This window comes from Cannabis sativa, chromosome X (genome assembly GCF_029168945.1).
Source record: "Cannabis sativa cultivar Pink pepper isolate KNU-18-1 chromosome X, ASM2916894v1, whole genome shotgun sequence".
Lineage (NCBI taxonomy): Eukaryota > Viridiplantae > Streptophyta > Magnoliopsida > Rosales > Cannabaceae > Cannabis > Cannabis sativa.
This window is the reverse complement of record NC_083610.1, coordinates 19110095-19130544: the sequence shown is the minus strand read 5'-3', so window position 1 is coordinate 19130544 and position 20450 is coordinate 19110095. Positions and strand designations below refer to the sequence as shown.

The 20450-nt window shown below is 33.9% G+C and overlaps 1 protein-coding gene and 15 non-coding genes across 21 annotated transcripts in view; 1 reads left to right on the top strand and 15 right to left on the bottom strand.

Moving 5' to 3' along the window:
• The first annotated feature begins 632 nt into the window (after window positions 1-632).
• LOC115703096 (uncharacterized) overlaps window positions 633-20450 on the top strand; it is a 24382-nt gene continuing 4564 nt past the window's right edge. The window contains exons 1-3 of one of the 6 annotated variants that reach the window (XR_009685308.1): window positions 661-844; window positions 1823-1956; window positions 18809-18858. The gene's annotated coding sequence lies outside the window, so the exon portion shown is untranslated. Of the gene's footprint in view, window positions 845-1822; window positions 1957-18805; window positions 18859-20261 lie in introns of those variants that run through there. The other 5 variants (XM_030630583.2, XM_061107012.1, XM_030630584.2 and 2 more) reach the window with 5 other exon arrangements.
• TRNAP-UGG (transfer RNA proline (anticodon UGG)) lies at window positions 2887-2958 on the bottom strand. The gene has a single exon. It is a non-coding gene; the product is annotated as a tRNA-Pro (tRNA).
• Window positions 4317-4388, bottom strand: TRNAP-UGG (transfer RNA proline (anticodon UGG)). The gene has a single exon. It is a non-coding gene; the product is annotated as a tRNA-Pro (tRNA).
• Window positions 5794-5865, bottom strand: TRNAP-UGG (transfer RNA proline (anticodon UGG)). The gene has a single exon. It is a non-coding gene; the product is annotated as a tRNA-Pro (tRNA).
• Window positions 6221-6292, bottom strand: TRNAP-AGG (transfer RNA proline (anticodon AGG)). Its single transcript has one exon. It is a non-coding gene; the product is annotated as a tRNA-Pro (tRNA).
• On the bottom strand, window positions 6800-6871 carry TRNAP-UGG (transfer RNA proline (anticodon UGG)). Its single transcript has one exon. It is a non-coding gene; the product is annotated as a tRNA-Pro (tRNA).
• TRNAP-UGG (transfer RNA proline (anticodon UGG)) lies at window positions 7490-7561 on the bottom strand. Its single transcript has one exon. It is a non-coding gene; the product is annotated as a tRNA-Pro (tRNA).
• Window positions 8129-8200, bottom strand: TRNAP-UGG (transfer RNA proline (anticodon UGG)). Its single transcript has one exon. It is a non-coding gene; the product is annotated as a tRNA-Pro (tRNA).
• TRNAP-UGG (transfer RNA proline (anticodon UGG)) lies at window positions 8824-8895 on the bottom strand. Its single transcript has one exon. It is a non-coding gene; the product is annotated as a tRNA-Pro (tRNA).
• On the bottom strand, window positions 9513-9584 carry TRNAP-UGG (transfer RNA proline (anticodon UGG)). Its single transcript has one exon. It is a non-coding gene; the product is annotated as a tRNA-Pro (tRNA).
• Window positions 15030-15101, bottom strand: TRNAP-UGG (transfer RNA proline (anticodon UGG)). The gene has a single exon. It is a non-coding gene; the product is annotated as a tRNA-Pro (tRNA).
• TRNAP-UGG (transfer RNA proline (anticodon UGG)) lies at window positions 15715-15786 on the bottom strand. Its single transcript has one exon. It is a non-coding gene; the product is annotated as a tRNA-Pro (tRNA).
• Window positions 16462-16533, bottom strand: TRNAP-UGG (transfer RNA proline (anticodon UGG)). The gene has a single exon. It is a non-coding gene; the product is annotated as a tRNA-Pro (tRNA).
• TRNAP-UGG (transfer RNA proline (anticodon UGG)) lies at window positions 17713-17784 on the bottom strand. The gene has a single exon. It is a non-coding gene; the product is annotated as a tRNA-Pro (tRNA).
• Window positions 18313-18384, bottom strand: TRNAP-UGG (transfer RNA proline (anticodon UGG)). The gene has a single exon. It is a non-coding gene; the product is annotated as a tRNA-Pro (tRNA).
• On the bottom strand, window positions 19147-19218 carry TRNAP-UGG (transfer RNA proline (anticodon UGG)). The gene has a single exon. It is a non-coding gene; the product is annotated as a tRNA-Pro (tRNA).

Sequence of the window (20450 nt, the reverse complement as noted above, 5' to 3'; positions counted from 1 at the left end):
TAGTTTTTTAAGTTTTACCGATAAAATTTAAGTTTTAGAAGTTTAGTACAAATAAAATAAAAGTATTGAGAGTTATGCCACAATTAATTAATTTTTTTTATTTAATTAAATGAAAATTTAAACCAAAATAAAAAATTATGTTCGGCAATGATATTTATTTTTGTCTTTTTCAAAAAATTAATGATGATTATATAACAATAATAAAACATTTCTCGTATTGCCGTTTAAAAAAAAAAATAAAATAAAAAAGTACATTTCTTGCAAAAAATAATAATATAATCATTATAATAAGATTAATTTATATTTTTGCTCGCGAACTTTAATATTATCAAATTATGTATTTAAACTTTTTTAGTTGTTAAATTTTTTTATCGAATTATTAAAATTATTAAATTTAAAAATTTAAGTGGCACAAATCGGTACGTGTTAAAATTCAAGAGACATAATTTTGTAAATATTAAAATTTAAGAGGCACAATTTAATATATGGATAAATACTATATTAGTAAAATTAAATTAAATTAGACAAAAAAATTTAAGTTCATCAATTTCAAAACAAATATTTAACGACATTAAAAATTGAAAAGACATAATTTAATATGTAAAAAATCTTAATTAATCTAATAATAAAACATTTTTGTAAGAACAAAAACGACAATAACAAAAGCAGCGAGGAGCTACCACGCGGCGGGAATTCGAAAGAATGGAAGACAGAATGTTTTTGTTTTGAGATATTTGGTTACTTTTCATCAACTCCATTTCACACCACACTATTTCTCTTCTTCTCTTTCTTTCCATTTACTGATTTCTTCCATTGATGAAAATCCAACACCCACCTTTTTCTGGTAATAAGCCTCACTTATTAAACGCCTTCCCTTATTTTTCCGTCTTTTTTGCATGTCTTCAACTTCATTAGAAAAGCTTAAGCAAACAATTTGGGCTTATTTCGCTGCATATTTTGTTGTTTTGATAGGTTTGTTTATGGTTACAAGTATGATTGTGGTTACAAATTGCATGCTTTCCAGTCTTTATGAGCCACAGTTTATACCATATTTGATTTAGGGATTCAGAAATGAAATTGCTTGTTCTCGAAGAACGATACTAGACAAATATCACTGTACTATTAGGTGTTTGATGTTTTGAATGCTTGGCTTTTTAAAATTTTTATTTTTCTCACTTGATTGACCATTCTCTTTATTTATTTATGTTTTGTTTTGTTTTGGTGGGTTTAACTGAGCTACTAATGGTATTATCAAGCTTCATGTGTCGGTTGAAATCGTGGCTCCTTTTGGCACTGTTAATTGGATTAGTTAGGGTTTGAGTTGCAAGTGTTTTAATGGCAGTTAGTAAATGGTTTTTTGTGGTTTTGGGAGGTCTGGTTTCGTCTTTTGTTAATTATTTTGATCACTCTTAGGAACATAGTTCATGGTTAAGTCTCTAATATAGTTTGATCACCACATATTTATATATAAATCACCACCTATATTGATGCACTAAAATTTTGCTCTGTGCTGCCTGCCTCTATTACTTTTGTTTGAGTTCAGGTGTAGCTTTATCGGTTGACATAGTTAAGAGGACAGTGTTAGTATCCTGGGCAACAAAATAACTTGTTGACAATAGTTGCTGTAACTAATCCCTGATGGGAATAAGACTAGACGTTAGATTTTAGATTTTGGACTAAGATGGACCTTGTATTCTAGGTTTTGTATCCATATGTTAACATATTTAAGGCATTATATTAGTTAACCTGGATATATCAATTTACTTGTAATTTCCGTGTACTTAAAAAGATATTGAACTTACTGAAAATTTGTGCTTCGCAGGTTTTGTGTTCATGTATTGATGTGGTGGGCTGGATTTCACAGTTGAAAAGGTAGAAGACTGAAAATCCTTTGTTCATGGTGCAGCAGTTCAAAGTATTGCAGCTGGCAACTTCGACCTAAAGTTCTTTTTTTGGGTAAGGAAGGATTTTACATTAAAGTTTTTATAAAAATCAATAGTTGCATGTGCCTTTGCATTGCTGTTACATATTGAGTTTTGTATGTTAGTGTGATGTCTGCAGCATGTTGCAACATGTAATTGAGAAGTATATTGCTCTTTTAGACTGTATAGTCAATCCCGGGTGCATTTTATGGTACTTAAGGGATTGAAGGTGTTTTAACTTCTTTTATCACGACCTTATTGCCAGTGTCTGCATCGTTTTTTTTTTTGCACAAGTCAGTTTTGCCCAATATTGCAATGACACTGTCTAGATAACCTTTCCCAGAGCATTATGAAATTAGTTAGTTGAGAATGATACTGTTTGTCGGACACCTTGAAATTAAAAACAACAGCGATGTTTTTGACTAAATAGTGGGCATTTCAAGAATGAAACTGGTAGAGTTATGGTGCTTACTTTGTAATCATCTAGAATTATTTTCCCATATTGTCTAGTTTCTCCAGTTGTGAACTCTTGTTTCTTCCACAACCTGACCCTTTTGTTTGTCATAAACTTGATCTCAAAATCTATTCAATATTCTTATGAATTACAGTTGGTGTGCCTAGCCAGTGCCTTATGCCATTGCTTATTAAGTGAGCTTGTTTGTTGATGTGGACACTTGTAACACATGAATGAAAATAATATTGGTCAGGGCAGGGAGCATTTTCTATTACCTATAAGAGTTAAGGTGTTCTCTTAGCATGAACTTATTTGCCAGTGTTGTTTTCGACACTTCATTTTTGAGAGGTTTTGTGAAGGTATTGTCGTATAGATTTAGTGTTGTGCATTATTACAGGCTCTCAATTGACACATCTACCCCGTCCAAAGCCATATGAAATGAGTTGAAAATTATATGGGGTTGGTAGATTCCTGGAACATCATATTAAAATTAATGTTTTGGGCTAAAAAGGGGCATTCCGAGAATCGAACTCGGGACCTCTCGCACCCAAAGCGAGAATCATACCACTAGACCAAATGCCCACTGATGTTTATCTTGCAACCAATATGTTTAAACCAGGATATTATTATTTTTTTGTTCCATAAATTTTTCCTGTTGATTTGCTTAATTAACTATTTTTTATTTCCATTTTTCTTCTTTATTTTGTTTTTAAACTCAGTTCAGATTTTTCCTTGGTGTTTTGACACTCATACATAATAGAAGATTGTCTTTACTTGAAAAGCTAAAAAAGAAATCACTCTTTTAAATGAATTAGCTGGTCTCTAATATATAACAAAGAGTTGGTACCTTCTGTTTGTATAAATATTTCGGTTGCTATTCTAAGATACTGGTGTATGTACAATAAACACTAGATAGAAGCACCCTTTGCTGTGTCAGGATCAGGTTATACTTAATATTGAAATATAAAAGTGAAAGTTGTTTGTGATCATCCTAATAGCTTACTGGATAAGTATTACATTGCAACAACAGATAAAATAAATGTAACACTATGTTAATTCATTCCAAGAATTGAACTTTAGACTTTTCACACCCTAAGCAAGAATCATCCACCAGACCAAATGACAATTACTGTTCATATTTATATTTAAGTTGCAGAAGATTGATTTCTTTGGTTGCATAATGCTTTTGATTTCCATCCTAATGTATAGTGTTAATTTTACTATTGTTTTTTTGTTATTTAAATTTATAAACTTTGTGTTGTTTGCCTTGGCATTCTCTGATACATAATAAATATATGCCACTTAATATAGATTTGTCAGTTTAAATATTTTCATTTATGAGGGGGCATCAACAAAAGCACATGCTTTTAAGTAATGATCATCTAGCTCTTTAGTACATGCTTTTTCAACTTGCATTTTGTGAGAATTTGAGTGGCCTAAATATGCCCTTTTGTCTGAGAACATGGTGTACTTGGGCATTCTTTGTAAGATGTGTTTGGACATATACTTATCTACTCTATGCCTTCGGTTATGAATTTATTATCAAACAGGACTTTACAATATTAAAATTGAGAGGTTTTAATCCTCAGGTGGTAATGGTATATAAGTATAATTGGTAGGATTTCTTTCCTTTTCTTTTTTCTCTTTTTTGGGACAAATGTGTTTGTAAGTTCTACTGTGATCACAAAGTGTGTAGCATTCAACATCTTTAGCTTGCATTATTCATATCTATTAAAGTCTTGCTGGAATAAACTTTACTTGAATTCCCCTCATGTAAGAGTTCAAGGTTCTCAGCTGGCTGGAAATCAAGTGACATTAACAACAATAAAAAACTAAAGAGGAGATTTGTGACAGCTGTATTTAATGATTAGATTCCCTCCTCAAAATATAACTATAATATTAGTAATAAATAAATAAATAAAAAAGTATAAGCAAAAACAGGGGCATTCCGAGAATCGAACTCGGGACCTCTCGCACCCAAAGCGAGAATCATACCACTAGACCAAATGCCCACTGATGTTTATCTTGCAACAAATATATTCAATACAAAATGTTGATTTCCTTTGCTCTTAATTGCTCCTGTTAATCTGCTTAATCAACTTATTCTATTTTCCATTTCTCCTCTTTGCTTTGTTCATAAACTCAGGTTAGATTTTTGTCTTGGTGTTGTAAACTTGTACATAGTAGAAAAATTTCTTTACTTGAAAAGGAAAACAAAAATGCTCTTCTTTAAATTAATCAACTTGTACATAGTGTAAGCTAAGAATATGTATATTCTGTTGTATAGTTATTTCAGTTGCTGTTCTAGGATACTGATGTAAGCATACAATAATCATTAGATAGGCATGCCCTTTTCGGAGTCGGAGACCAGGTTACACATAATATTAATATATCAGAGTGAAAGCTGTTTTGGAACAAGTGAAAGCTGTTAGTGGGTTTCTTATAAACTTATTGGATAAGTATTTAGCAAGTTTATTGTAACAACAAATAAAATAAATGTACCACTATGTTAATTCTTTCCAAGAATTGCACTTGCAACCTCACACACCATAGGTGAATCATACAACTAGAGCAAATGTCGATAACTGTTCGTTTTTATATTTATGTTGCTGTCTGTACGTATAGCATATGATTGATTTCTTTTGCTGTATGATGTTTCCAGCTGCTATTCCTTATGTATATTGTTTTTTTACTATTTTCTTTTCCTGTTTTTTTCATTTATAAATTGTGTCGATTGGCTTGGTGTTCTCTGATACATAACAGGAGTTTGTTCAATATATGTACACTACACAGTATAGGTTTGACCTTTTAAATATTAAAAATTATTAGGGGCATAAAAAAGGACATGCTTTCCAATAATGAACATATTTAACTTCATTTTTATGAGTTTTCATTGGCCTAGTTAAGTCCTTGTGTCTGAGAACATGGTCTATTTGGGGTTTCTTTATAAGATGGTTTGTGTGTTTATCTATTCTATGCTCTTTTGATTATGAATTTACTATCAAACTGGATTTTACAGTATTTACGATCAAAGTATTTTTTTTTGACAATATCTAAGATCAAAGGTTATCAAACTGGATTTTACAGTATTTAGGATCAAAGTTTTTTTTTTTGACAATATTTAAGATCAAAGGTTTAAATCCTCAGATGCTAGATTATTAGCATTCGACATCTTTAGCTTGTGCTATTATTCAATATTTATAAAAGTCTTGCTGGAATAAACTGTACTTGAATTTCTCTTATGTAAGAGTACAGATGCTCAGCTTGCTGGGAACCAATTAACATGAAAAAAAATTAAAAATTAAAGAGGAAATTTATGACAGCTGCATTTGATGATTAGACTGTAAACTATTTATGTACCCCCTTTCGCCAAGGCATATGTACACACACACATAAAATTTTCTCTTTGCAAAAACAGGGGCATTCCGAGAATCGAACTCGGGACCTCTCGCACCCAAAGCGAGAATCATACCACTAGACCAAATGCCCAATGTTAAACTAATTTGTATTTAACTGATAGTCTCATTTTTTTTTAATGCATTGCATAGTTGACTTTGTGTTTTCAAATGCATGTGTGCAAGTTGCAACAAGTAACATGTGAGTTGAAATTTCTGTTATTTGGTGTTAAATAATTAATTTGGCAGGATTTTGTCAGAGGGTAGGTTAGCATGGCATATCAGCATCTCTATTATGCTGTATTTTTTTCCCTTATTCACAAGACATTAAAACAGTAAAGATATATGCTAGCACAACTTTAAGTTTTCCTATTAATATTAGTTTAAATATTTTACAAAAAAAAGACTTCTTACAGTAGTAGTTCAGCAAAAACTGTTTTAATAAAACAGGGGCATTCCGAGAATTGAACTCGGGACCTCTCGCACCCTAAGCGAGAATCATACCACTAGACCAAATGCCCACATATGTTATCTTCAAACCAATATATTTATGATTTCTTCTGTTGCTCTGCTTAACTGACATATTTTATGTTCCATTTACTTCTCTACCTTTTTTTCAAACACAGTGCACGCTTTTTTTGTTGTTCTGTAACACACGCACACACACATATATACTAGCTGGTCTAGAAATTTGAAATTGTACACACACACACATATATAGACTAGCTGGTCTAGAAATTTGACATTGTATCATACAAGCTTGGTGATGACTGATCATATGAAGTTATCAAGGGATCAATTTTTTCGTAAGTAGAGATTGTTCTTGTATAAGTTTTCAAAGCTGATCTGGATGAAAACATGGTCTCTTTTCATTTGTGAGATCCTATTAAAAAAACACGAAGCTGTTTGCTGTCTTCTTAGTAACTTGCTGGAGTAGCATTTTAGATTGAAAAGGAATACTGCACTAGTTGCCAGATTCATATAAAAGGCCCGACCAAAAAAAATGTAAAACATGTTTCAAGAAAATTGGGGCATTCCGAGAATCGAACTCGGGACCTCTCGCACCCAAAGCGAGAATCATACCACTAGACCAAATGCCCATTGATGTTTATATTGCACTCCAATATGCTAAACATAATTGATAGGTTGATTTCTTTATTTCAATAATTTCTTTTGTTTCTATGCATAATTAATTTCTTTCATTTTACTTTGCTTGTTTTGAAATTCAGTACGGCTGAGTTTTTACCTTGGTGTTGTCAAATACAAATATAAAAGAAAATTTTATTTACTCCAAAGGAAAAAAAATGGTTCTCTATTTAATTAACAAGTTGGAGCAGGAATTTTGTAGTGTATCATACTTGCTTTGTGATCACCTGTGGCATTACCAAGGAGTCAGTGTTTATTGTATCTTACATAGGTTAGGTTTCTTTTGTATGGCTTTTCAAATCTGGTCTGGATAAAAGCATGGTCTCTTTTCATTTACAGATCCTAATAAAAATTTAAGATGTGTGAATTATTACTATTGAATAATGCAATCTTTTGCCAAGTCAGGACAAGGTTATGCTTAAAGTAAAATATGAAATATGGTAGCTGTGTGCTGCAGTCTTCATATTAAAAAATTGATGGAGTAGTATTTTAGACCCATAATAGAAAACTGTAACAATTAGTAGATTTGTTTTCAATGACTGATAAAAAATTAAATGTGTTTGAGCAAAGTTGGGGCATTCCGAGAATCGAACTCGGGACCTCTCGCACCCAAAGCGAGAATCATACCACTAGACCAAATGCCCACTGATGTTTATCTTGCACCCAGTATGCTTAACATAGATTGATTTCTTATTTTCTCTTGTTTTCATGCACAGTTAACTTCTTTCATGTTCCATTTCTCTTCCCTGTTTTGTTTTGAAACTTAAAAGTGCAGCTTTTGGCTTGGTGCTGTAAAACTCAAATATAATATAAAATCTTATTATTCCAAAGGATAAAAAAATCATACTTGCTTTGTGATCACTAATGGTGTTACCAAGGATTCAATTTTTATTGTATCTTACATATTTAGGTTTCTTTTGTATGGCTTTTCAAATCTGGTCTTGGATGAAAGCATGGGCTCTTTTCTTTTTCTGATACTAATAAAAATTTGAGATGTGTTCATTATTACTGTTGAATTATGCAATTTTTTAATAAGTAAGGACAAGGTTATGCTTAAAATATGCAAAATATTGAAAATGGAAGCTGTTTGCAGTCTTCATATTTTAAATTTGATACAGTAGTAATTTAGATCCAAAATGGAAAACTGTAATAGTTATTATATTCCTTTTCAATGACTGATAAAATAAAATTAAAATATGTTTGAACAAATTGGGGCATTCCGAGAATCGAACTCGGGACCTCTCGCACCCAAAGCGAGAATCATACCACTAGACCAAATGCCCACTGATGTTTATCTTGCATCCAAAGGCTAACATAGGTTGATAGATTCATTTCTTTAGCTCAATAATTTCTTTTGTTTCTATGCAATACGTAATTGACTTCTTTCATACAATTTGTTTGTTTTGAAACTATTGACTTCTTTCATATAATTTGTTTGTTTTGAAACTTAGTGCAGCTTTCGCCTTGGTGTTGTAAAACTCAAATATTGTAGGGATTTTTTATATACTCCAAAGGAAAAGAAAATTTGTTCTCGGATTAATAAACAAGTTTGTCTAGAAATTTTGTGGTGTTACCAAGGATTCAATGAATTATATCTTACATGGGTGAGGTTTCTTTTGTATGGCTTTTAATTCTGGTCTGGATGAAAGCATGGTCTCTTTTCATTTTCAGATCCTAATAAAAATATGGGATGTATGAACTATTACTGTTGAATTATGCAATCTTTTGCTAAGGCAGGACAAGGTTATGTTTAGAGTACGTAAAATATTAAATATGGAAGCTGTATGCAGTCTTCATATTAAAAAATTGATGTAGTGTTTTAGATCCAAAATGGAAAGCTGTACTAGTTAGTAGATTTGTTTTCAATGACTGATTAAATAAGATTCAAATATGTTTGAACAAAATTGGGGCATTCCGAGAATCGAACTCGGGACCTCTCGCACCCAAAGCGAGAATCATACCACTAGACCAAATGCCCACTGATGTTTATCTTGCATCCAATAGGCTAACATAGATTGATAGATTGATTTCTTTAGTTCAATAATTTCTTTTGTTTCTATGCATAATTGACTTCTTTCATGTAGTTTGTTTGTTTTGAAACTCGGTGCATCTTTCGCCTTGGTGTTGTAAAATCAAATATAGTAGGGATTTTTTATATACTCTAAAAGGGAAAAAAATTGTTCTCAGGTTAAGAAGCAAGTTGGTCTAGGAATTTTGTGGGGTATCATACTTGCTTTGTGAGCACCTGTGTTGTACCAAGGAATTCAATGTTTATTGTATCTTACATGGGTTAGGTTTCTTTTGTATGGCTTTTCAATTATGGCCAGGATGAAAGCATGGTCTCTTTTCATTTTAAGATCCTTATAAAAATTTGTGAAGTGTGAACTATTACTGTTGGGTTTTGCAATCTTTTGCTAAAGTCAGGACAAGGTTATGCTTAGAGTACGTAAAATGATAAATATGGAAGCTGTTTGCTGTTTTCATATTAAAAAATTGATGGAATAGTATTTTAGATTCCAAATAGAAAACTGTACTAGTTAGTAGAGTTGTTTTTAATGACTGATAAAATAAATTAAAATATGTTTGAACAAAATTGGGGCATTCCGAGAATCGAACTCGGGACCTCTCGCACCCAAAGCGAGAATCATACCACTAGACCAAATGCCCGCTGATGTTTCTCTTGCGTCCAATAGGCTAACATAGATTGGTAGATTGATTTCTTTTGTTGCTATGCATAATTGACTCCTTTCATGTAGTTTGTTTGTTTTGAAACTCAGTGCAGCTTTCGCCTTGGTGTTGTAAAACTCAAATATAGTAAGGAATTCTTATATACTCCAAAGGAAAAAAAAATCGTTCTCAGATTAATAAACAAGTTGGTCTAGGGATTTTGTGGTGCATCATACTTGCTTTGTGAGCACCTGTGGTGTTACCAAGGATTCAATGTATATTGTATCTTAATAAAAATTTGTGATGTGTGAACTATTACTGTTGAATTATGCAATCTTTTGCTAAAGTCAGGACAAGGTTATTCTTATAGTACGTGAAATGTTCAATATGGAAGCTGTGTGCTGTTTTCATATTAAAAAAATTGATGGAATAGTATTTTAGATTCTGTAGAAAATAGTGATTCGAATTGTGTGTTGATTTCATAGAATAATACATATTTATATACAGAGTTAGGAGACTAAATATCTACTAAATATCTACTAAATATCTAACTCTCTTACAGCTAATATACACCTAATATCTAACACTCCCCCTCAAGCTGGAGCATAGATGTTAATCATGCCCAGCTTGTTACAAAGATAATCAACCCGCACCCCATTCAAAGCCTTTGTAAAAATATCTCCTAGTTGTTCTCCGGTCTTCACATATCCTGTGGAGATCAGACCTTGTTGAATTTTCTCACGAACAAAATGACAATCAATCTCAATGTGCTTAGTTCGCTCGTGGAATACGGGATTCGAGGCAATATGAAGAGCAGCTTGATTATCACACCATAATTTTGCTGGAATAGAAGTCTTAAACCCAAATTCAGTCAAAAGCTGATAAATCCATATTACCTCACACACTGCATCGGGCCATAGCTCTATATTCGATTCGGCAACCTTTGGATCTAGATACAACATTTTGTTTCTTACTCTTCCAAGAGACCAGTTGCCCCCGACAAATACACAATATCACGAAGTGGATCGTCTATCTACCTTGGAGCACCTTGATACGCATCAGAAAAACACTCAATCTGGGTATGTCCATGATCCTTGTAAACTATACCTCGTCCTGGTGCTCCTTTTAAATAACATAAAATTTGTTCTAATGCTGCCCAATGATGAATTGTTGGAGAAGACATGAACTGACTGATAACACTAACCGGGAATGCAATATCTGGACGAGTCACAGTTAAATAATTCAACTTTCCAACTAACCTGCGATATTTCTCAGGATCTTCAAATGGTTTCCCATCACGTGTAAGATGCACAGTTGGATTCATTGGAGCATTGCAGGGTTTTGATCCCAATTTCCCTGTCTCAGTTAGCAAATCAAGTACATACTTTCTTTGAGACAGAAAAATACCCTGTTTACTCCGAGTAACTTCAATCCCCAAGAAATACTTGAGCTCCCTAAATCTTTCGTGTTAAGCGGTGTGAATGAAAGACTTAAGGGATGAGATGCCTTCAGGATCACTTCCAGTAATAACGATGTCATCAACATACACCACTAACAAAATGATACCAACAGTTGATCTTTTATAAAACACGGAATGATCGACTTACTTTTCAACAAACCAAACTTCTCAACGGCTGACTAAATTTACCAAACCAAGCACGAGGGCTTTGTTTCAATCCATATAAAGATTTGCGAAGATGACAAACTCGCCCTAACTCCCCGAGCAACAAACCCGGGAGGTTGCTCCATATATACTTCTTCCTCAAGATCTCCATGAAGAAAAGCATTTTTAATATCAAGGCGATGCAAAGGCCAATGATGAGTAGGCGCCATGGAAATGAACGGTCGAACGGATGTGAGTTTAGCAACGGAGAAAAAGTATCACAATAGTCCACTCCATAGGGTTGAGCATAACCCTTGGCAACAAGACGGGCCTTTAAGCGAGCAAGCTGTGCCGTCTGGATTGAATTTAACCGTGAACACCCATTTACACCGATAGCTTTGTTTTCGGAAGGTAAATCAACCAAGACCCAAGTACCATTCGCAACCAAAGCATTCATCTCTTCTATCATTGCGGCAAGCCAACCGGGATGAGACATCGCTTCTCGAACGAGTTTTAGGAATAGTGATAGAATCAAGAGAAGCAATAAAAGAACAAGAAGAAGATGAGAGATGATTATAAGACACAAAAGAAGTAATAGGAAAAGTACATTGGCGTTTACCTGTACGTAGTGCAATGGGAAGATCATCCGAGATTTCGGATGCGATGACGAAGATGCGGGTGCGGGACATGAAACAGAGGTGGAGGAGGGGGCGCACAGTGTACACTCATAGGAGGCCGAGGGAGTGGTGGAGGTGGTAGAGGTGGTGGAGGTGGTGGAGGTGTAGACAACGTGGGGGTGACGACCGAGGCGGTGAAGGAACTAGAGACCCGCCGGAACATGTAGCGGGCGCATAGGATGTGACAGAAATAAACCAACAAATCATCATCCTCCCCCTGACTAGTAGAAGTAGTGGAAGATGAAAAATAAGGTGTATTTTCTACAAAAGTAACATCAATAGAAACAAGATATTTGTTGAGATCAGGACAATAACACCTATACCCTTTCTGAAGACGAGAATAACCGAAAGACACACTTTAGTGCCTTAGGGTCTAATTTGGTGACAGATGGACGGACATCGCGAGCAAAACAAACACTACCAAACACTCGCGGAGCAACTGGAAATAATGACTTATGAGGAAAAAGAATTTTAAATGGAATTGCACCATTAAGAACAGAGGATGGCATGCGATTAATAAGAAAGCATGCCGTGGAAACTGCATCGGCCCAAAAAGGTTTAGGGACTTTCATTTGAAACAAGAGAGCACGTGCAGTTTCAAGAAGATGTCTGTTTTTACGTTACGCAACACCATTACGAGGTGCCGTATCAACACGAAGTTTCATGAAGCATGCCATTAGAGGTCATATAAGATTGAAATTGAGCGGACATGTACTCTTTGGCATTATCAACTTCTCAAAGTACGAATAGATACATTAAATTGAGTTTGAATCTCAGCACAAAAAGCACAGAATATAGAAAACAACTCAGAACGATTTTTCATTAAATATAACCAAGTTACACGAGAATAATCATCCACAAAAGTAACAAAATACCTGAATCCAGGTTGAGACAAAATAGGAGAAGGACCCCAAACATCAGAATGAACTAACTCAAAAGGAACACTAGCACGTTTATTGACACGTGGACTCAAACTAACACGATGATGTTTGGCAAACTGACATGACTCACAATCTAACGAAGATAAACTACTATATTGGGGACACAGTTTCTTGAGCAAAGGAAGGGATGGATGACCTAAACGACAATGAGCCTCAAAAGCGGAAGCAACACTCGAACAAGCAATAGAGGTTGGCGGAAGTGGGTCAAGAACATACAAGCCACCAGATTCATGTCCTTTACCAATAATCTTCTTCGTCACAAGATCCTGAAACAAACAATGATCAGGAAAGAATGAGATGCAACAATTTAGATTACGAGTGAGTTGACTAACAGAAAGCAAATTAAAGGACAAATCGGTAAATGTAAGGCCGATGACAAAGATAGCATAGGTGTAGGAACAATAGTGCCAGATCCAAGAACAGAAGCTGTTGACCCATCAGCTAAGGTGACAACAGAAGTGGGACTATGAGGCCCGAAAAGTGGAAAAGAGACGGGAATTACCCGTCATATGATACGTGGCACCGGAATCAATGACCCATTTTGAGGATTTGGAAAGAAGGCATGCATTAGAGTTACCTGATTCGGCAATCGCGATGTGAGAAGAAGATGAAGACTTAAGTGTTTCACGATACCTTGAGAACTTGGCAAATTCATCGGCGAAATAAGGACCGATTTGTCGGATGCATCACTAGTGCTTGCAATATTGGCGAGTGTTGTTGTCGATTCTTAAATTGTAACTTCCTACACTCAAACTTGGTGTGGCACAGTTTCTTTACAATAATTGCACATGATGCTCCCGAGAATTTGGTGTGCGGTTATCGGGTCCTTGTGAATTACCTCCTTTAAATCCACTTGGAGTAGAGTTTCTTTCCGTGCGGAATTATTACGACTCACCAAGGCGCTATTCGGCAGGAGTTGAAGAGGTAGTCTCTGTGCGAAGAACACGAGTAAACACATCTTGTAAAGAGGAGACATCAGAACCAGAGAGAACTTGTGACTTTGCAGAGTCAAATTCAGATGAGAGTCCTGCAAGAAAACTCATAATAGCCATCTGTTCTCGTTGGCGCTGTTGAACTTTTACATCAGGACTAAACGGTAATAGCACATTAAGTTCTTCATATGTTTTCTTGAAAGCCATAAAATAATTCATAAGAGACTTATCTTGTTTCTCCGCGCGATAAAAAGCTTTGCAAACATCATATATGCGAGATATGTTGTCTTTGCCAGAATACAAAAACTCCAAGTAACCCATTAGTTCTTTAACCAATTCACAATGATTAATCAAACTAATTACCTCATTATCGATAGAATTTCGAATTTGAAGGAACAAGCGAGCATCCTCACGGAGCCATATTTTCCTTGAATCGTTTGTTTCTTCAGGAGGATCGTCAGTCAAGTGATCATCTTTGTCAATACTCCTCAAATACAGTCGAATCGTCTTACTCCATTCCAAATAATTCGAACCAATCAACTTATGATCCGTGATTTTAGACATCACGGGAACAACATCAGAAACAACAACTGATTTTGAATCTAATCTTATCTCTGCCATAATCTCAAAAACAAACACAAAGGACAGAGAAAAAGAACAAAAGAACACCAAGGAATGAACACCCAAACACGAAGAAGACAAACAAACACCGAATTACAACCTAGAACAGATGCGAGTGGGCTTAGAAGAACCCAGTGAAGAATCGGCAACCGACCGCCGTCGAAGGCGCCGTCACACGCGCCTCCACGCGCCGGCGCGTGAGCCCCACGCGCAGAAGCTTCAGGCGGCGCGTGAGCCCCACGCGCGAGGAATCCGGCGACCGGACTTCGGGGGTTTGTAGATCGGCGGCTGGGCAGTCCTCCTATGTGGGCGGTGAGAAAAGATGTTCACTCCAAATAGGATTTTCGAAAACAACCCTAAACTCAAACCCTAATTTTTTTTTTATTTTTGTTTTTTTCAGAACCCTAATTTCGAATTTCGAATTTTGAATCACAATGCTCTGATACCATGTAGAAAATAGTGATTCGAATTGTGTGTTGATTTCATAGAATAATACATATTTATATACAGAGTTAGGAGACTAAATATCTACTAAATATCTACTAAATATCTAACTCTCTTACAGCTAATATACACCTAATATCTAACAGATTCCAAATAGAAACTGTACTAGTTAGTAGATTTGTTTTTAATGACTGATGAAATAAATTAAAATATGTTTGAACAAAATTGGGGCATTCCGAGAATCGAACTCGGGACCTCTCGCACCCAAAGCGAGAATCATACCACTAGACCAAATGCCCGCTGATGTTTATCTTGCATTCCATATGCTAACATAGATTGATAGATTGATTTCTTTAGTTCATTAATTTCTTTTGTTGCTATGCATAATTGACTTATTTTATGTAGTTTGTTAGTTTTGAAACTCAGTGCAGCTTTCGCCTTGTTGTAAAACTCAAGTATAGTAAGGAATTCTTATATACTCCAAAGGAAAAAGAAATTGTTCTCAGATTAATAAACAAGTTGGTCTAGGAATTTTGTGGTGCATCATACTTGCTTTGTGAGCCCCTGTGGTGTTACCAAGGATTCAATGTTTATTGTATCTTACATGGGTTAGGTTTCTTTTGTATGGCTTTTCAATTCTGGTCTGGATGAAAGCGTGGTCTCTTTTCATTTTCAGATCCTAATAAAAATTTGGGATATGTGAACTATTACTGTTGAAATATGCAATCTTTTGCTAAGTCAGGACAAGGTTATGCTTAGAGTACCTAAAATATCAAATATGGAAGCTGTATGCAGTCTTCATATTAAAAAATTGGTGTAGTGTTTTAGATCCAAAATGGAAAACTGTACTAGTTGGTAGATTTTGTTTTCAGTGGCTGATCAAATAAAATTAAAATATGTTTGAACAAAATTGGGGCATTCCGAGAATCGAACTCGGGACCTCTCGCACCCAAAGCGAGAATCATACCACTAGACCAAATGCCCGCTGATGTTTATCTTGCATTGAATATGTTTAACATAGGGGAAGACCTGCCATATGGCCTCCTTCTCTTTTTTCAAAAAAAAATATGCTTAACATAGATTGATTTCTTTATACTTGCTAGTGTTTCTATGGATAGTTAATTTCTTTCATGATCCATTCTCTTCTCTACTTTGTTTGTTTTGAAACTTATTCAGCTTTTGGCTTGGTGTTGTCAAACTCAAATATAATAGTAAATCTTGTTTAATCCAAAGGACCTAAAAATGTTTTCTTATTAATAAACAAGTTGGTGTATGAATTTTGTAGTGTATCGTACTTTCTTTGTGATCTCCTGTGGTGTTACCAAGGATTCAATGTTTATTGTATCTTACATAGGTTAGGTTTCTTTTGTATGACTTTTCAAATCTGGTCTGAATGAAATCATGGTCTCTTTTCATTTTCAGATCCTAATAAAAGTTTGAGATGTGTGAATCGTCATTATAGTTGAACAATGCAATCTTTTGCTAAGTCAGGACAAGGTTATGCTTAAAGTAAGTAAAATATTAAAAATGGAAGCTGTTTGCAGTCTTCATATGATAAATTGGAGTAGTTTTTTAGATCCAAAATGGAAAGCTGTACTAGTTATTAGATTTATTTTCAATGATTGATAATATAAAATTAAAATATGTTTGAACCAAATTGGGGCATTCCGAGAATCGAACTCGGGACCTCTCGCACCCAAAGCGAGAATCATACCACTAGACCAAATGCCCACTGATGTTTATCTTGCATCCAATATCCTTACACAGATTGATTTCTTTATAATTTCTCTTGTTTCTATGTATAATTAACTTCTTTCTTGTTCCATTCTCCTCTCTAGTTTGTTCGGTTTGAAATTCAGTGCAGCTTTGGCCTTGGTGTTGTAAAACTCAAACATAATGGAAAATCTCATTCTCTACAAAGGAAAAAATATTAATCGTACTAATAAACATATTGGTCTAGCAATTTTGTGGCTAAATATACATGCTTTGTGATCACCTGTCATATGATGGTTTTACCAAAGATCCAATGTTTCTTGGATCTTTCATTGTTTAGGTTTCTCTTCTATGACTTTCAAATCTGGTCTGGACGAAAGCATGGTCTCTTTTCATTTTCGGATCCTAACAAATGTTTGAGATGTGTGAATTGTTACTGTTGAGTTACACAATCTTTTGCTAAGGCAGGACAGGGTTATGCTTCAAATTATGTAAAATATTAATAATAGAAGCTGTGTGCTGTCTTTGTGCTAAATTTACGGAGTAGTATTTTAGTTCCCATTGCAATACTGTACTTGTTATTAATCCTTTTCAATGATTGATAAGTAAAATTAAAACATGTTGAGCCTAATTGGGGCATTCTGAGAATTGACTCGGTACTTCTCACACCCAACGCTAGAATCATACCACTAGACCAAATGCCCACTGTTGTTTATCTTACCTCTATTTTTGTATTTTTTTTACCTTATTGTGCATTTTCCCTTTGTGCTGTAAAACTTACATATAATAGAGTATTGTCTTTACTTGAACAGAAGGAAAAAAAAAATGCACTCTAAAAATGAATCAGGTGGTCTCAGAATTTGGTCGTGTGTATCATATGATGGTTTTCTCAAGGATACAAAGTTATCAAATACTTCATATTTTTATGGTTTTCTTGTTTGACTTTTTAAATCTGATCTGGAAGAAAACTGCTCATTTCATCCTAATAAAAAATTAAGATATGATTGAATAATTTTGTCTTTTTCTAAAACAGGGGAAGGTTTATTCTTAATGTAAAATATTAAATATGGAAGCTGCTGTCAGTCTTCCTAGTAACTTGATGGAAGTATTTAAGATCTAAAAGAATACTCTAATAATTACTTGATCCCTTTACAAGGATTGATAATATAATTGTAAAAAATGTTCTTATGTGTGATGGGGGCATTCCGAGAATCGAACTCGGGACCTCTCGCACCCAAAGCGAGAATCATACCACTAGACCAAATGCCCTCTGATGTTTATCTTGCAGCTAATGTTTTTAATACAGGATTGATTACTTTTGTTTGATTAATTAACATCCATGTTTCTTCTCTACTTTGTTGTTAATCCTTAATGCATATTTTCCCTTGGTGTTTTAGCACTCATATAATAGAAGGTCGTTTTAACTTAAAAAGAGAAGAGATTTTGCACTCTTATAAATGAATCTGATGGTCTTAGAATTATGTTGTGTATCATACTTGCATTTTCAGATATGATCATATGCTGGTGTTATCAAGGATTCAATATTTTTAGTATTTTTCATAGGTTATGTTTCTCATGTATGACTTTTCAAATCTAATTTAATTTTCAGATTCAAACAAAAAAATTAGTTGTGGATTAATTAATGTTCAATATTGCAGGATTATGCTTAAAAGTGCTTAAAATTAAATTTAAAAGCTGTTGCAGTCTCATTAATTTAGATCCAAAACAAAATATTTTACTAGCTAGCAGATTTATATAGAACTGCTAAAATAAATGTAAAATATTTTTAACATAATGGGGGCATTCCGAGAATCGAACTCGGGACCTCTCGCACCCAAAGCGAGAATCATACCACTAGACCAAATGCCCACAATGGTTATCTTGCAACCAATATTTTCTTTTGTTTTATAATTTCTTCTGTTGCTCTTCTTAATTAAATAAAATTATGGTATGTATTTTTCTTTTTCTTGTTTGTTTTGAACTCGTAGCAGCTTTTGCCTGGTGTAGCATCACTCATGCATTATTTTTTTTTTACTTGAAAGAAAAAGACACCCTTATAAATGCATAAAGCAGTCTTGAAAATTTGTGGTGTATCATACTGCTAGGTGATGACAATGATGTTGTCCAAGGATTCAGTGTTAGTGAAATTATGGAATCCTTCATTGGCTAGTTTCTCTTAATTGACCTTTCAAATCTTGTCTGAAAGAAAGTGTGATCATTTGCATCCTATGTTTGTCCTTTGTTTGCCTTTTAATTTATTTATTTTTTTTGAAATTTGTTTTTATTTTAGCAGAGTAGATCTTAGAATATGTAAGTTGAAGGTTTCTGAGAACGAGCTGACAGGTAAGTTCTAGCATTGTTGCATTTTGTTCATTAAACCTTTATTGGATTAAAATATGTCTGCATGTATCATGTAAGATAGCAGGTGTGCATTTGACTTTAAATTATTAAATATGTCTGAAATACTAAAATAAAAATTTATTTGATATGGAGATTTCTGTCAGCAATTAATTATTGAGAAAAAAATTGATAGCTTTATTTAATAACAAAACTGAAAGTTGAATCTGTACTACTTAATAGCCCTTTTAAAATAACACGTGCATTATGTGTAAATCTGCATCTGCAAAAATAGGGGCATTCCGAGAATCGAACTCGGGACCTCTCGCACCCAAAGCGAGAATCATACCACTAGACCAAATGCCCTATGCTGATGTATGATGTATACAAATGATGTTTATGCATCTTTGACAGTCATTGTGTATATTTGACTTTGAATTTGTCATCAAATGCTTATGAGCAATATAACAGTTTGAATATTTCTGCTTTATTAATTGGTTTCTATTTTAAAATAATAAGTTTGAAACATTATTTTTAAGTTTGATGATTTGAAACACTGTTTGAAAGTTAAAATTTTGTGTTTTCAAAATGTTGGTTGGTTCATTGTTATTTGGGTAAAACAAGGTATGAAAAAGCAAAAGTTAAAACAACACTTTATTAAATTTACGAGTCTCACGCTAAGCAAGCTTCTTTGATCACTGGCTCATCACCATTCAAGTTAAAGTCTATTCTTTTTGAGAGCATCTTCATTGAAATGCTGCTCGCATCGCCTAATAAAGAATAATCAAATGATTAATAGAGTTGTTTTTCTAACCTTAGTTATTAATGTTTTGTTGTGATTTAATAGAAAACTGTGTTTTTTTTGGTATATTAACTGATAGATCAGAAGATACACCAAGTAAAGGATTATTAGTCCTCATCGACAAATATCCAAATTTTGATACCTAATACTCTATAGATATTCCAACTGTTCAGGTTCAGTAATCAATTTTACCATGGATGGCTTTATAGTAATTTTTGAAAATCTATACCCAATCACGCTGTTTAGGGGGTCTCACATTTTTATTGTTTTTGGATTTGTGAAGTCATTTCCAAATCCTTTACCAGTCAGGTAATTTTTGACAGGATTTTATTTCTGCAGTACCAATGAGGATAGAGGCTAGGTACTACGATGTCATATATCTCTCTAAGTTTGGGTGTTATTTCATATTTCATTTAGTCTGTCCGAAATAAATGTACATTGAAGTTAAGTTTTAGCTTGGCTACATAATAATCAGCATCTCTAGCTTTATCTTGTTTGTATGCTTGTCTTGTCTCACTATTCATTAAAGCTTTTTTGGGGTAAAAATATGTTAACATATAATAAATATATAATGGTTGTATTTATCAGTGAGACTGAAAATGGTTGCTTTATTGTGGTTAGGTAGTAACTACTATCTTGGCGTTTATATATTAGTGTTATTCCTATTTGTCAAGTGTCTAAATTAATAGATGTACAATAGTGTTAATTGCTCAACTAAGTCAAAGTTCCAACTTGCTTAAATATATTAAATAAAATGAAAGATCTGTTTTGCCTTTTCCTAATAAAATATTATATA